This window comes from Macrotis lagotis, chromosome 4 (genome assembly GCF_037893015.1).
Source record: "Macrotis lagotis isolate mMagLag1 chromosome 4, bilby.v1.9.chrom.fasta, whole genome shotgun sequence".
Taxonomy (NCBI): Eukaryota; Metazoa; Chordata; class Mammalia; order Peramelemorphia; family Peramelidae; genus Macrotis; species Macrotis lagotis.
In genome coordinates, this window is record NC_133661.1 from 239,992,822 (window position 1) to 240,008,243 (window position 15,422).

The following is a 15,422-nucleotide window of genomic DNA, read 5'->3' on the forward strand; positions in this document are numbered from 1 at the left end:
TATAAAAGAGATATCTTTGATAGGTATAGGTACAGATATAACAATAGATATACATATATGAATTCTCACAACTCTGCAAAGTGTGTAATTATTATGAATCCCAATTTAAAGATGCAAAACTGAGACTGAAAGAAGTCAAGTGACTTACCAAGAGTCACCCTTCTAGTAAGTGTTAGAAGTAAGGCTTGAACAGACATCTTCCTGAACCCCAAGTCCTACATTTTCATCAGGGTACCCCAACTACTTCAGTTGAGCACTGTACTCATCCTAGCACACTTCCATAGACAGGTTCCAATCAAATCTACATTTAATATTTTCCTACCCAAAGTTTTAAAAAAAGGAACAAAAGTTAGGAAAAAGAAGCCTTGCTTTTCTTAGAAATTTGACTGGATCAACATTTAAGCCATCCTCTTTACCCTATTTATATTTACATTTATTAATAAATATAATTTATTATTATTATATTATACTTATTTAATTAGTATAAAATAATAATAAATAGTATGAATATGAATAGCATCACTCATGGAAACTACATTGGGAAAATCTTCAAACTTTATGTTCTAAGGTTATTCTATATTAACTAGCATCCTAAATAAAAATATCATTTTCAATTTTTTTGGTTTTTACAAGTCAGTGGGGTTAAGTGACTTGCCCAAGGTCATACAGCTAGGTAATTATTAAATGTCTGAGGTAAGATTTAAACTCAGGTCCTCCTGACTCCAGGGCTAGTGTTCTATACACTATGCCACCTACTAGCCCCAGGAGCTGGAAAGTCAGGTTGGGGAGTAAAGCTCAATAACTGCGGAGGAGAAAATCTATTTCCTTTCTCAATCTGGGGGGCTTCCTGCAAGCAATATATTAGCCCTCTTAATTCTATTTGAGTAAAATTATATAGCAATAATTCTATATCGCAGGGGGTTAGAGGATCTAGAACCTCTGCAATCTGAAAAATCTGCATAAAATTTTTGGTCCTCCCTTCATACCAGAGAAGAAGTTTGAATTTTTATGGTATTAAAAGATAAAATATGTTGATATTATATACTATACATATATTTTATGCCTTTCTGAGTTTCTAAATTTTTTCTATATCATCTACTGGCTTTCATGGGTCATCTGTGGCTTCCACAAAACTCCTTAAAAATTCCCATTTAATTTCTTATGCTGAACAGAAATATATAAAAAACCACAATGGGGAAAGTGATGATGTAGATGGGATAGCTGTACAGTGTTGAAGGAAAAAGAACAGCAGAGTATCAGAGCTACAGGGTTTAGCTATTCAGTCTTTGAGTATTCTATTTGTGCTCCCTTGGGGAAGTCCTATATGAAAAGTTGTGGTTCTGAGTTGCCCAAATTCTTTGTCACAGTGAAAACAAAGAAATTTGACTATGAGGAGTATATCATCAGGTCAGCAATATCTTTACACCTAAGCATTTTCCTAAGTTGAGTTAGGATCCTAGGTAGGGGGATCGCAACAGGCATTATTGGAACCCTAACAATACAGCACTTGGCTTTGGTGAAATGATCTGGAATTCTGGTATCAGACAGATTTACATTCCCCCTTGGTGCCTTTACACAAAGTTATAAAAAGCCATAAGGCTCACATTTTTTCATTCCCCTAGTCAGATAATGTGCTGCCTGGTCAAATGAAGAACAGGTGAAGAATATACAAGGAATAAAATTGAGGAAACTTAGATTAGACTAAAGTAAAATACAGATTTTTTCAATCAATTGAATTTTAACCAGAAATCTTATGTGCTATGTGTGCAGTAGAGAGAATTCCTCCTGAAAGCAAACTAAATCTCAGATCATTAATGAGTTTTTTGGAGTAAGGTCCCAAATATTGCAATTTATAGTGCTATAATAACAGTATCAAAGAATGCAATTCAGAAACAGAAGTGAGATTCCTTTAAACTGAGAGGGCACAAGCAAAGGATATATGTGTGTTGTAGAAGAAGAGAGGGAGGTGGATCCTAGTCCTAGTGACCAAAACCTAAATTACACCCCTTTCAGAGATAAGCAAATAAGAACCTTATATCTTCCTTGCTTAATTATCACTCTACACATTTTAATGACAATTTGAAATAATTGCTGATGTCCTTTCTACAACCCAGAAATTAGTTACAGTGACTTGTCAACAGTGGAAAGCTATATTATCTATTTCTCTAGGTCTATGATCTTCTATTTCTTCCAGGAGTCAAAGAAAGCAAAATACCTTAATTCAGAGCTTACTGTATAGTAAGTGTTTAAAAAAATACCTATTGACTGACTATACTAATTCATTCTTTAATACAAAAAGTTAGATATTTGTGCTATAACAGTAAAAAAATAATAAAGCAAATGTAATAAATATAAATATATCTAAAGTATTAATAAATAATAAACTATTGGAATCACTGTATTCTCCTTCATCCCATCATTCATGACAACTTATGTGATAATGTAGAGAAATACCCCACCCAGAGTCCAAGAACCAGAGAATAACTGAACAAATTGGTTCATAGTAATGTAATGCAATCATTGCATTGAGTTTTGTCACAGATATAATTATTTACCTTCTGCTTTGTTAGTAATCTTATTGTCAGAGGCACCTGGGGCAAGTTTCATGAAACACATCTGAGACAAACAACATCTCAAATCAACTTTTTTTAAGAAAAATTCAATTTGGAAGGAAGAGAATACAGATACCTCAGGACTATGATCAACAGGAGCAAGAACTTCATATCACAAGGTCACTAATAGGGAGCTCAGTGCCCAGGGGAAGTGTAAAGTGAGTCTAAGCAAAGGAAAAATTCATTTGAGCTTCAAAAGCATGGCAGAGGAAGGATACTGGTAATTTACCTAATTATGCTTGCTAATGAAGTGGTTAAGTTCAATTCTACATTGCTTCAACTACTACATTGCTGAAGGACTTATTGTCAGAGCTCTAAATTTCAGTGCCTCCAAGCAAAGTACTGACTTCCCCACTCTAAGTTATGGTTTCATATATGGAAAATGTATTCTCTCTCAAAGTAAAAGAAAGAATTTACAATCAGAAAAAAACTGGTAGCTCAAGCAATTCATGAAAATCTTGACTGATTTCCAAACCCTTTAGTAAATTCAGTCATTATTTTTGTTTTGTTTTTTCCTAATTTGGCATATTTGAAATCTATTCTTTTTATTCCAGATATAGTGGGTTCTGTAATGCCTGAGGCCCAGTATTATAGTATTGGCCCTCCTAATTGTAATACTACTAGAATTTTAAGTTTAGGAAAGGCCCAAAAGTAGAAAAAAGTTCATGTGTAGCTAGAGCTGTCATTGAATAGTTCAAAGGAAGACAGAACAAACATCTCTAGTCTCTTCTCCTTTGTCCTAAGAAAATGCTAATTCCTGCCAGGATGAAGAGAAAGAGGAGGTTGGGCCTGGAAGCTACCCCCTTTGCTCTCCTCAGAGAGAGGAAGTACCTGTCTAGAAAATACTTCTATCTGCTCCTAGGGGTTATGGTCAGATTCAAACTAACTTCTGATTGCTTTGTCACTATTGCTGATGGAAGATTCAACCAAGAAGTGATCTTTTTCCCAGATTCAGCCAAGAAGTGGTCTTTTTCCCACCTAATACCGATTCCACAATGAACACACACAATGAAATACAAAGAAACTCATTTATCCAAATCATAGCAAAACAGAAATGAGAGACTACAGAGAGAAAAATTTTTCACTTATTACTTGTCACAAATTATTTTGTGACATTGGGCACAAAATAAACTCACCAAGAAAGAATTCTTGTTCTCATCCAATGGAAAATTTCCAGCAGTGTCTAGAGTAGCAAGCTAGATATAGAGACATGATGAAGACTGCCAACAACTCCTTTCATGTCTTTCCAGAGTTTTGTTTTTTTCTTTGTTTGTTTTTTCTTCAGCAACCTGCAAAGGGATTGGTCTCTTCTATCTTCCCTAACAAACCTGGAAGCCAGAAGCCCCTGGAAATAACACTCCCCCCCAAAATAAAACTCAAGAAGGTTGAAACTTTCCCATCCCTCTCCAATTCTACCCTACCCTTGATACAAGACAGGACATTCATCTCCACCAATGAAGAGAAAGTCCTGTACCAAAGGGACAGAGGTTGCATAAGAAAAGATTGTTCTTTTCTAATAGATGATAGTTCTGGTCTTTCTCAATAAGAAAAAAACTGAAAGTCAAATTTAGTTTCCACAACAAAAATTCTGCTTAGCATTAAAACACACATTTTAATGAGGTTTGTTTTGTGTACATAGATGTACAAATAAGTGTATATCACTTTTTTGTATTTCTTTTTTGCCCTAGCTTGCTTGTAGTATTTCTGACAGCTAATGACTAGAAAAGATCCTCCACTCCTCCAGCTGTTCTTTATTTGCCAAAACTTTGCCCTACTAGACAAGTGTTATTGTTATTTATATTTTGGGTCCATTTCCTCTGAAAATGTCACACCTCAGGCAAGTAATACTAATTAGAATAGAAGTGATCTTAATATAAGATTTCCTTTTGGGAATCAATTTTGCCCAGAGACATCAGTTCTAAATTATCTATGTCATTACTCAAGAGCAAAGGTGGGACCTCATTCTAGTATTTAACTACTAAGTCTGATTTTTTGTTTTGTTTTGTTTTAAACAAGCTAATATTAAGAGAACCTTCCTATAACTTGTGCTCCATATATTTGCAATGAAAAATGAACAAAATAAATATTCATTAAACACTTATTTTGCGTAAGAATTGTGCAAATTGATGGAGGTAAACAAGCAAGCAAGAAAGCCTCTACCCTTCTGCTTAATTTTGATATGGAAAAACAGCACATATGGGGAGCTATTGTTTGTTTCCCTTCATTTACAAAGAAGACCAATAATATCACACGGTGCTTTCTTGACACTTCAGTGAATTAAATTTAAGTGAGGCAAAGTTGCCCAGTCTCTTTCTTCCAAAGTCGTCTAAGTCCAATGGCAAGACAAAAGTCACAACAATGGGAAATGGCCCAAAAAATGGTGAATAATCTTGATAACTTCAATATTCAACCAAACTAAATAATAAGAGCTATACAGTGCCTTCCATTTGAACAAATTGCTCTTATCATCCCAGTCGGCTTGGGGAAGACTTCATGTGCTTGGGGTAGACACCTTCTTAATTCACCAATATGTTTGAGGTCTGCCAGTTACTCTGAACCTGGTTTAGCCATCTGCCCAGATGATTTACCAAGGTGCACCTGTTATGTATGCTTTGTGGAGGCCACAGGTGAGTATTAGAAGCCAGGAAGACACTAAAGATGAATGAGGAACCCAGAAAAGGACTCAGTAATTCCTCCTTGGACCCCATATGGAGCACTAGAGTTAGAAAGAAGAATAAAAGGAAGTATAGTCAGTGGCAGCACAGTTTGGGGCTCACTCAGAAGTGACATGGAGGTCTGATAATAGACTGGATAATATGAATGCTCACCCATCAGACTGCAGAGTCCCTGGGAATGTGAGACCCAGTAGGAGAATAAGAATAAGATCTTACCTTTGGCCACCATTTTACCTACAGAATAGCACCTCTAGTCATGCTGTCCTTCTCTTTAGATTCTTCTGTAGTTCAGAGGATAAATTTCTTCCACAAAAGTTCTACAATTTGAAGGAAGCAACAACTAGGGATCTGACTGAGTCTACTAAACTATTGTCTATTGCAGTGGTGTCAAACTCAAATTAGAAATGGGGACCACCAATCCAAAGATATAAGGATGCCTGCCTGTTGACTTCATTTTCAAATTTCATATCTATGCTTTGTAATTTTATTTACTTTATTAAATATTTTCCAATTACATTTTAACTCTCTCCAGTCACATGTTTGATACTTCTGCTCTAATGCATCAAGATTGGAATAGGTTCTCCACTATTTGGCATATCCATTCCATGTAAGGGAATTATCTAGATAGCTAAAAGCTTTCCCTGAAAGTATCATTTCAAAATTGAAATCCTTCTAAAATAGTCATACATATATCCCACACTCCTTCTCTAGTCAAGATAATACATAAAGTAATCCAGAGACCTTTGAAAAAAAGTCAATGGTCAGGTAAAAATTGCATTAGGTGAAGGTCCAATTAGTATATGAATACTATAATTTTATGGAAAAATAATTTTATGACTATCCATCCAAAAGACAAAGCTGATGGTGTCTGAATACAAATTTAAGCATACTTTTTTTTACTTTTCTTGAGGTTTTTCTTTGGGAGGGGTGCTATGTCTAATTTTAAAACATGATTATTGTGGTAATGTTTTTCATGATTATATATTTTTAACCTATATTAAATTTCTTGCTTTCTCAATGAGGGGGATTGGAATAGGAGGAAGGGAGAGAATTTATAACTCAAGGTTTTAAAAGTAAATGTTGGATGTAACTTATTGCATGTAATCAGGGGAAAATTAAAAAAGAGAAAAAAATAATTTTATGTTATTCCCTGAGTGACTAGGTCCAAAGATCAACAAAATTAATATAAATCAGTAATTTCTCTATATTGTACTTAATTTAATATAAAAGTTTAAAAAATTAAAGGTCTAATTTTCATTATTACTGCATTATTTCCAACATATTAATACTATACCAATAGTATTTGACATAATCCATGCTTCAGGAGTTTACCAATTGAAAATATAGAAAGACATAAAAAAATGATAAAAACAAAAACAAAAATGGATGCATTCTTAGGGTGTGAGTACAGGTGATAACAGAGTACAAAGATTCCCAAATATTCAGTCTTGAGGGTCCATTGTTGCTGCATTCATAGGTCTTAGGTCTTACTTTCTTTGATGTGAGAAAGGGACAATTCATTTCCTATCAACAACTCAGCCTCACAGCTAATAAATAGGCTATTATTCCATGGTTCCTAGGATTCTGAACTTCATCTCAGAGTTAAAAGTTCCCTGTGCTATTGTAAAAAGAAGCAGTAGGGTTGCCAAGGTGTTGTGCTGCCAAAAAAAAAAAATGCTTATTTTCTATAAATAGACAAGAATCTGACTTAGGAGTCTGGTGAAACCAAACTAGCCAATACCTCAGATCTAATTGAACAAGAAATTATCATTTAAACAACTTCCTCTTTGGGAAGGGAAAAGACAGGAAATAGAAAGAAAGAAAATGGAAAAAAAGGGAAACATATGCAATGTTAGCATGAGGTGTCAGGATCCTAGAAGAGCCCAAAGTAAATGGGGCTATGGCCTAGGGTTCCAACAAGAGCCAATCACCATCTTGGCAGTCCTCTGACAGCCTACATTCTCATCCACCTCTAGGTCTAGTAAACTAGTGTAAAGTGATAAATGTTAAAAAAAAAAAAAAGATCTCTGGAAGGGAAAAAAGAAACGTTTAAGTTTAATCTGCAATTAACCTTTTCTCCATCATTTTCTTTAAGTCTAGACAATCAACAAACAATAAATCAGATCTTAATTTGAACCATTTGCCAATTTCTGAGGTATATATGCTCCAACTAAAAATTTAATTTTCAAGTTGACTCCAACACACCCCTATAAGTAGACATACACTTTGTCAGGGTACCCTTCTCTCCAATCCCCTCAGGGACAAAGGACTGGACCATATTCTCTTCCAGTGTGTGTGCACCTGCAGATGAAGTATCCTTGGGCTCACTGCCCTGACCCTCAACTTCTTTTGCCCAAGAAAAAAAATTTCTCTTTGTGGCTATAGTCAGGCAAATATGTCCTTCACTTTTTTATGAGAATCAAGTTATAATCTTAAAGATAAAGAACACTACTTCCTTCCCTGATTCTGGGGCCTTCCTGAAGCAGAATGATTCAGTGGAAATAGCTCTTGATTTGGACACTTACTAGATATGAGACCTAGATCAAATAACTTAACTGCAATGGAACTATTTTTTTTTTCATTTGTAAAATGAGGAAGTAGATCTATAGAGCATCTAAAGACCCTTCCAGTTTTAAATCTAGCATCCCATGAAAAGAAGTTATTCATTGTTCATCTAGCTTGGCAGTCAAACTTTTTCCTCTGCAGACAGAACTCTCCATGGGCTAAGTTATTATTGATATATCCATAGGACGGGTTTTATAGATGTTCAAGGAGGACTAGCATCTCTAGTGTGAGGGCTGCTAGGCACTTTTTAGGGCTGCTCATTCATCTTTGATATCCTTCTTCACCCAACTGTCATGTATGGTTCCAAAAAGCTGTAGCATATATAGTATCCATATCCCAGTAAGACCATCTGGGAAGATACTAAATCAAGTTGAGGGTAACCCTTAGGCCTCAAACTCATCAGAGAGTTATGGAGATGTCTACCCCAAAAATATGAAGACTTTCCCCAGCAGAAGGGCAGATGAGAAGAATTTGTTCCACTGGCCATGAAGGCAGGTGAAGCAGGTACTATGGATTACTTAGATCTTGGTCAGACATCTGGTCAGCCAACGTTATTCAGTGCATCCCAAGTCATCTCTCATCATCTTGACTTTTTGTCTTGCCATTGCTCTGGAAGAAAAAGTGAGGTTGATGACTTTGTGAGATTCTGTCTCATTTAAATCTAATTCACTGGTGAGTCAAGGCATCACCTTGTGTTGTTATTGGTCTTCTAAAATGAAGGACAAACAACAGCAATCCATAGAACACCTAGAGGTCAAGAATGACCATCACTTATTATGCACAGCATAGGTTTCAGATTTTCTTTTGAAAGAAGGGAACTAACTGGTATCTTCTGTAGAATAATCTATAGAATAATCTGTTATCTGTAGAATAAACAAATCTCCTCAATCTTCATCAATAAGACTGATAGAGTGAATAGTCATATATGAAAATATGGAAAAAAAACTCTGACTTTTTTTAGCATAGGGAATTCCCAATATGATAATTCTTCTACCAACCAGGCACAAAATCAAACCTAGATAAATCCTTGGGAGGCATCCAGGGCCAATAAATATTAAGTGATTTGACCAAAGTCACACAGCTAATAAGTGTCTATGATTGGATTTTAATTCATATGCCATCTTAAGTCCAATACTGTTCCATATACACATTGAGACTGATTAGAGTAACTCATAGAGGACTTACAAATGTTTACAAAATGGTCTCACAAGGACCCTATGAGATAGGTAATGTAAATATTATTATTCCCATTTAATAGAACAATATATTGAGATTTAGAGAGTGTTCTAAGTGACTTGCCTAAGGACTCACAAATATCATAACCAAGATTTAGCTTTTAGAGTTCAAAAAGTTGAGAGTCTCAGAGGAGAAAAGGAGGAAATGATTATTTCATGCCCATAATTCATTGGGATTAGTTTAAGAGTATATGGGAGTGGGCAGCTAGGTGGTGCAGTGGATAGAGCAGCAACCCTGGAGTCAGGAGGACCTGAGTTCAAATTCAGCCTCAGACACTTAATAATTACCTAGCTGTATGGCCTTGGGCAAGCTACTTAATCCCATTGCCTTGCAAAAAAAAAAAACCTAAATATGGAAGTAGATGTTAGGGAGAAATTGAGACCAACTCAGGAAGAGCAATTGAATTATCTTGGAAGATCTTTCCTTCTATACATTAGAGGAAGATCAAATGTTAGAGGGCAGAGCATGTGACTGAATGGTGAGTTTGTTGAAAGGATGATTTCATAGTTTGTAGTCATCCTTGGTATCACATGGAAAGAAAAATGATTTCTAAGAGCTCCCAAAGTGCTTCCAGTCTCTAATGTTCCTCTAATCCTGCAAGGGAGTTTCTAGTTTTAAGACCATTGCTGATTCCTATCAGTGTAGGCTCTAACATATGGGATGTAGGCCCTTCAATTTCATAGCAACCCAAAGATGAAGATGTTGCCTTTTCTTTATGTATAGAAAGGAGTCTTGTTTCCTCATAATAGTTGTGCAATTCTATCCATTTTTCCTGTTTTCAAGATCTATACCACATGAGATCATGGAGTCAGAAACCAAAATTAAAATTTAACTCTATAGCACTGCAGGGCCAAAATCTATGAAAAGAGTTCTTATCAGCCCCATAGGCCCAGGTGAATAAGGGGATTTTTTAAATAGCACTTTATGTAGAAGATGATGGCAATCATCAAACAACAGATATGGTCTTTGACCATCTCAATTTAAAATATTCTCAGTGGTGAACAAGAAACTACTGAGGCATTTTAAAAAAAGTTTTAGTGATGTGCTTTGTTTTTATATTGCATATATTTACTCATTACTCCTACTTGATGAGAGATTTCCTATAATAAAGTAAAACAGATAAGTAACACTAACAATACAGTGACCTCACCTGAAAGTGCATTAAATATTTCTCATTTATGATACCTCCTCCATCTATTTTAATAATTAAAAAATTAACTGGGATCTCTTTTCTCTTGTTCCTATCTCTCCTCCTGTTTAAAAAAAGGAAAACATTATTTTAACAGTTATGCAGTCAAGCAAAAATTTCCTGAATTGCTGCAAACATAAATATATCTGTAAGCACACATTTATGAATACATCCATGAATAATGTCTTATGTGGAATGCTAAACTTGTCATGTTTCTGCAATGATCACCAGCACATTAGTAGGGGCTTATATAGGAGTACTGCACCCAGAATACCTTGATTCTAGATTATCTGTCTTAGAATTTGCCCTTTAATTGTTAAGGGAGAATGACTCAAAAAAGGGGGTGCTATATAGATAGATGTACTTATGTATCATTATCAGGCCTTTTTTGTTGTCCATATCACCTGAATTTTCCCATTACCTTCCCCTCTTCCCATTACCAGAAAGACATAAAAATTATTAAATAATATTTTAAAGTAAAGAAATAGAGTAAGAGACAAAAAAGGAATTAAACCAATCAATACATTGACAAAGGATGAAAATATATGTTTGCATTATCCTAATTTTTATAAAATAGTAAGACTACTGCACATGGATATATGTGCAAGTAGTTATACATATGTGTATATATATATATATATATAATGTATATATATAATAGACTATACTCACATGAGGAACTATTATATGAAGAAACTTCCAATGAATAACTAAGTGGATCAGCCTCATCCTTTATGAATTAGATAAAAATGTTAATCAACTCTGAGTAGAGTCCAGACATCCAATTCCAAATCTTACAAATTCATTATTCATGTTTTCCCTTGTACCTAGTAATGCATATGGAAGGAAGGGGTTAGAGAAAGTTTCCATGTTGTGCTTTTCCACAAATCTGATCATGTCTCCTCTCTATTCAAAAGATAGTAGTGGGGTTGGGAAGGAAGCAAGACAAGGGAAAAATTGTAAAACTCAAAATGAATAAAATCTTTGAAAAAAATAGCAGTAGCCTGCTGTTACTTCTAAGATCAAACATAATTCCCTCTATTTGCCATTTAAAGTGCTTCACAAACCCTCCTTCTTTTCCAAGTTTCTTGCACATTATTTTCTCATGCCCTGGGCAATCCAGCCATATTGACATACAGTAAACCTTTTCCCTAGTTGTTCCACATTCCTGGAATGCACTACCTCCTCACCTCATTTTCTTGGAATCCCTAATTTTCTTCAGAATACTCTTCAGACAGCACATTCCACATGAAGCCATTCTTGATTGCCCCAATTACTAGGCTCTCTCCCTCCTAAATATGTTAAACTCTGTATGTATGTATGTGTGTATAAATATAGATGTGTATAAATATATTTGTGTGTGTGTATTTATACCGTACTTCCTTCAATAGAATATAAACTCCTTAAGGAGAGAAATTTTCATTTTTATCTTCCTATACACAGCACTTAGCCCAAAGCCTAACACATAATATGGATTTAATACATTCTTAATGATTGATTTTCAGATCATTTTTTTAAGGAAATGTGAGCTGTATACAGAATAAGAGAAATCTCTCCCCATTCCAGTCCATCCCCCACTCAGCTGATAAATTAATCTTTCTAAAGCACAAATCTGACCAACTTTCCTCTTGATTACTCTCCCTCTTTCACTGCCTCTTGGTTTCTTTTTCTTCTGTGGAGTCTCAGCTAAAGTTCCATCTTCTTGGAAAAAGCCTTTTTCTGACCACATTTAAAGTTAGTGCCTTCCTTTTATTATCTGCAACTTATCCTGTACATAGCTTGTTTATACAAAGCTGTTTTCATGGTGTCTCCCATTTTAAACTCTGAGCTCCTTGAAAATAGACTGTTTTTTGCCTTTCTTGGTATCCAGAGTGCTTACTGCTGTGCCTGATATGTCGTATGTGATGAATAGGCATCAGTAGACATATATAAACTGATTTACTAAGAATTGAAAGAAAAATATATTAACTGGGGAAGTTTCTCTCTACTCCTTACATTAGGAATCTCTTTGCCCTTAAAAGTATACTTCAGGGTTGAGAATTTAAATCATAAAGAACAAATTACACAAGATTTATTTTAATGTTTATTGTAAGAGGTCTTCTTATATCTGTGAAATAGAATAATATATAAGTTAAAAAGGGTAAGAAAAATCCAAAAAATGCAATAAACTTCCTCCTGCTCAGTACCATACCATCCATCAATACAGCCTCAATTTTCATCTTTGACTGACATATAACATTTATGAGATGATTGAATTTGCATTACAATTAAAATCCCAGGTGTTTTTCACTTGGATTTTTCTTTAGCCATGTCTTTCCCATTCTTGAGAAGTTTTTTTAATTGAATTTACATTTATTCTTACTAGATAAATTTATTCTCAAATTTCCCTCATTTATTACACTGATCCATCTTCTAGCATATCAATACCAGTAGAATTGGGGCAGGGAAATCCCATATGAGAATCAGTTCTGGGAATATCTAGCCTGCAGTGAGGTGGGGGGGGGGGGGATATGATTTATAAGGAATGGAATAGTTGTCCTCACTTATTAAAAGGGCAATCATATGAGAAAAGGATGAAATTTTTCTGCCTAAATCTAGAGGGTAAAAAAAGTTACATAGAGGCAAATTTATACTCAGCAAAAGGAGAAAACTCCCAAAAGGATTAGAACTGTCCAAAGTAAAAAACAGGTTGCCTAAGGAGTTGGTGAGGTCCTCAGATGAGAGATCATCAAGTGGAGCCTGAGTAGCCACTTGTTAGGGGCATTACAGAAAGAACTGATTGCTTAGCAGGAATTTGTCTTAAATGACATTTAATATCCTATTCAACACTAAGGCTCTATGAGTCTATGAAATGCCATGATCATATACCTGACTTCTTCATAATCATTCACAGATTCTCTTGACATTTTTCTGAGCTAAGCAAAAAAAGAAGTCCTTACTTTAATACATGATGGTGGCTGCAACATTTTGCCATTTCTCTAATTATGCTGGCTTCTTTTGATGATGGTAAGATAGCTTTTCATAGTATGAGGAAACTTAAGGACTCTAAGATACCACCAATTACATTATTTCTCTGGACCTTCTTTCACTACAAGGGGAATAAAATTAGTACTTCTTAGAGAAAAAAGTCATTAAAATTCTGTACCATTACATTCCATGTCCCTAATACTTTGAACCAGACAAGATCAGTAATTGAAGTAGAAATCTTCTATCTCTGTCAAGGTGGAATCCAAGTCAAAGTGGCAGTAACCAAATAGTTCTACCATTCTCTTGGATAATTGTTGCTGTTCAGTCATTTTTCAGTTGTGTGTGACTCTTCAAGGACCGCATTTGGGGATTTTCTTAGCAAGTATACTGGTATGGTTTGCCATTTCCTTCTCCAGATCATTTTACAGATGGGGAAACTGAGGCAAATAGGGTTAATTGACTTCCCCGGGGTCACACAGTCAGAAAGTGTCTGAGGCAGGATTTAAACACAGAAAGGTAAGTTTTCCAGTCTCCAGTACTTTTGCTTCTACCTACCTTGCTTCCTTGGATATGTAAGATAGGCCAGTTGACATTTTTAGCAAAAACTATCAAAATATATTTCCATGATCAGTTCAAAAAACAAAACTGGTAGATTATTGGGTAGGGGATAATTAGGGGGAGATTAAAGGAAGAACATAATTTAAACGCACCAAAAGATAGGATGCTATTCATCACCTATGGTTAAAGGATAGGAATTCTTCCTTTGTGGTAAACTAACATTCTTTGGGATGGTTCCAAAAGAAAGAATACAGGTCATTTTAATATAAATGAGAGTTCCATTCAACCCCTGGAGGTGAGAAAAAAAGACAGTGATGGTTATTTGAGTAACTAACACTGGCTTTGGAGTCCAAGGACCTGGATTCAACATTTGTCTCCCACACTTTCTACCTGTATCCTTGGACAAGTCACTTAACCTCTCTTGGCCTCAGTTTCTGTAAAGTGTGGGAATTGGACTAGATATTCTCTAAAGTCCCATACAAATTTAGACCTATGATGATATAGTCCATATTAGAAATTAAATTAGGAGATGATTCCTTTCTCAGGGATCTTACCCCATCCAGAGTCTCCTGTCCATTTCCATCCCTTGTGTACCTCCCTGTTATCTTCTCTTCCTGTATAGGGAAAATGGTGAAGATCAGGTAGGCTGCTAAATGTTATAAAGAAACAACAAAGCAAAAGAACAGAATAGGTTGGATGAGAGGGTGATCATTTGCCCTTTAAATAAGCCCACTTTTCTAGCCGGTACATCATGAGTAAGGGGGCAGGTTTTTAGTAAATTAATAAAGGAATTCTGCTCCCAATAGAGGTTTGCCTGGCACCTTTTTCCCCCAAAGTTATTTTTCTGCTCTGAACATTCTAGTCATTTAAATGATTCCCACTCCCCCATCCTACCACCCCCTTTCTTGTCTAAGTCAGAGACAACTTGCATAAAACATGCAACTCCTGCATCTCAATCAATAAGGCAGTGTCAAAGCTAGGGCACTGTCTGGATTGATAACACTCTCAACAGTCACTCTAACATTGCCCTGTGTGTGTCTGAGAAGGGAAGATGTGACCTGATGGCCCCATCCAAATCTGTTACCTGAAGAAGCAGAGAGGGACCTAGGAGCACTCCTTCTAAATAAGCATTGCAGCTGTCCCTAATTACAACAAACAAATGCTGGCAGCTCTACTCATTACAAATGCAATCCAATCACCTTGGCAGTCTAATCCTCTTACCCCAAATTCTCAGAAACTGAAGAGCTCTGTTCCTCCTAATCAATTGGTCAACTGCCCTGCCTGCCTGCTTCTGAAATCCAGGGAAAGGAAAAATTAGTCAGCAATCCCCAAATATTTGCTCCTCATCATAAATTCCCAATTTGATTTTCAAATTGCAAATGCACATTTAAGTTAAAGGGGGAAATTAATTTATCTATAGAAAATTAAAGTGAAGAGAACTGGATCTGGAAATAGAAAAATCTGGATTTAAGTCTTAGCTTGTCTTCTTCAGTTACTTGGCCTTGAAAAACTCAACCTCTGTATGCCTTAGTTTCCTCATCTATTCAACGTAAATAACTATTTTGCTATTTCCCTTGCAAAAGAGCTTTGCAAACTAAGATGATAGGAACATGATGGCTT

At 35.5% G+C, this 15,422-nt stretch overlaps 1 long non-coding RNA gene across 1 annotated transcript; it reads right to left on the reverse strand.

Annotated features, from left to right (window-relative positions):
• Positions 1 to 10,251: 10,251 nt before the first annotated feature.
• Positions 10,252 to 14,407, reverse strand: LOC141520345 (uncharacterized). Its single transcript, XR_012477589.1, has 3 exons — positions 14,357 to 14,407; positions 10,950 to 11,104; positions 10,252 to 10,341 (listed from the first exon to the last, which is right to left on the reverse strand). It is a non-coding gene; the product is annotated as an uncharacterized LOC141520345 (long non-coding RNA).
• Between the last annotated feature and the right edge of the window lie 1,015 nt (positions 14,408 to 15,422).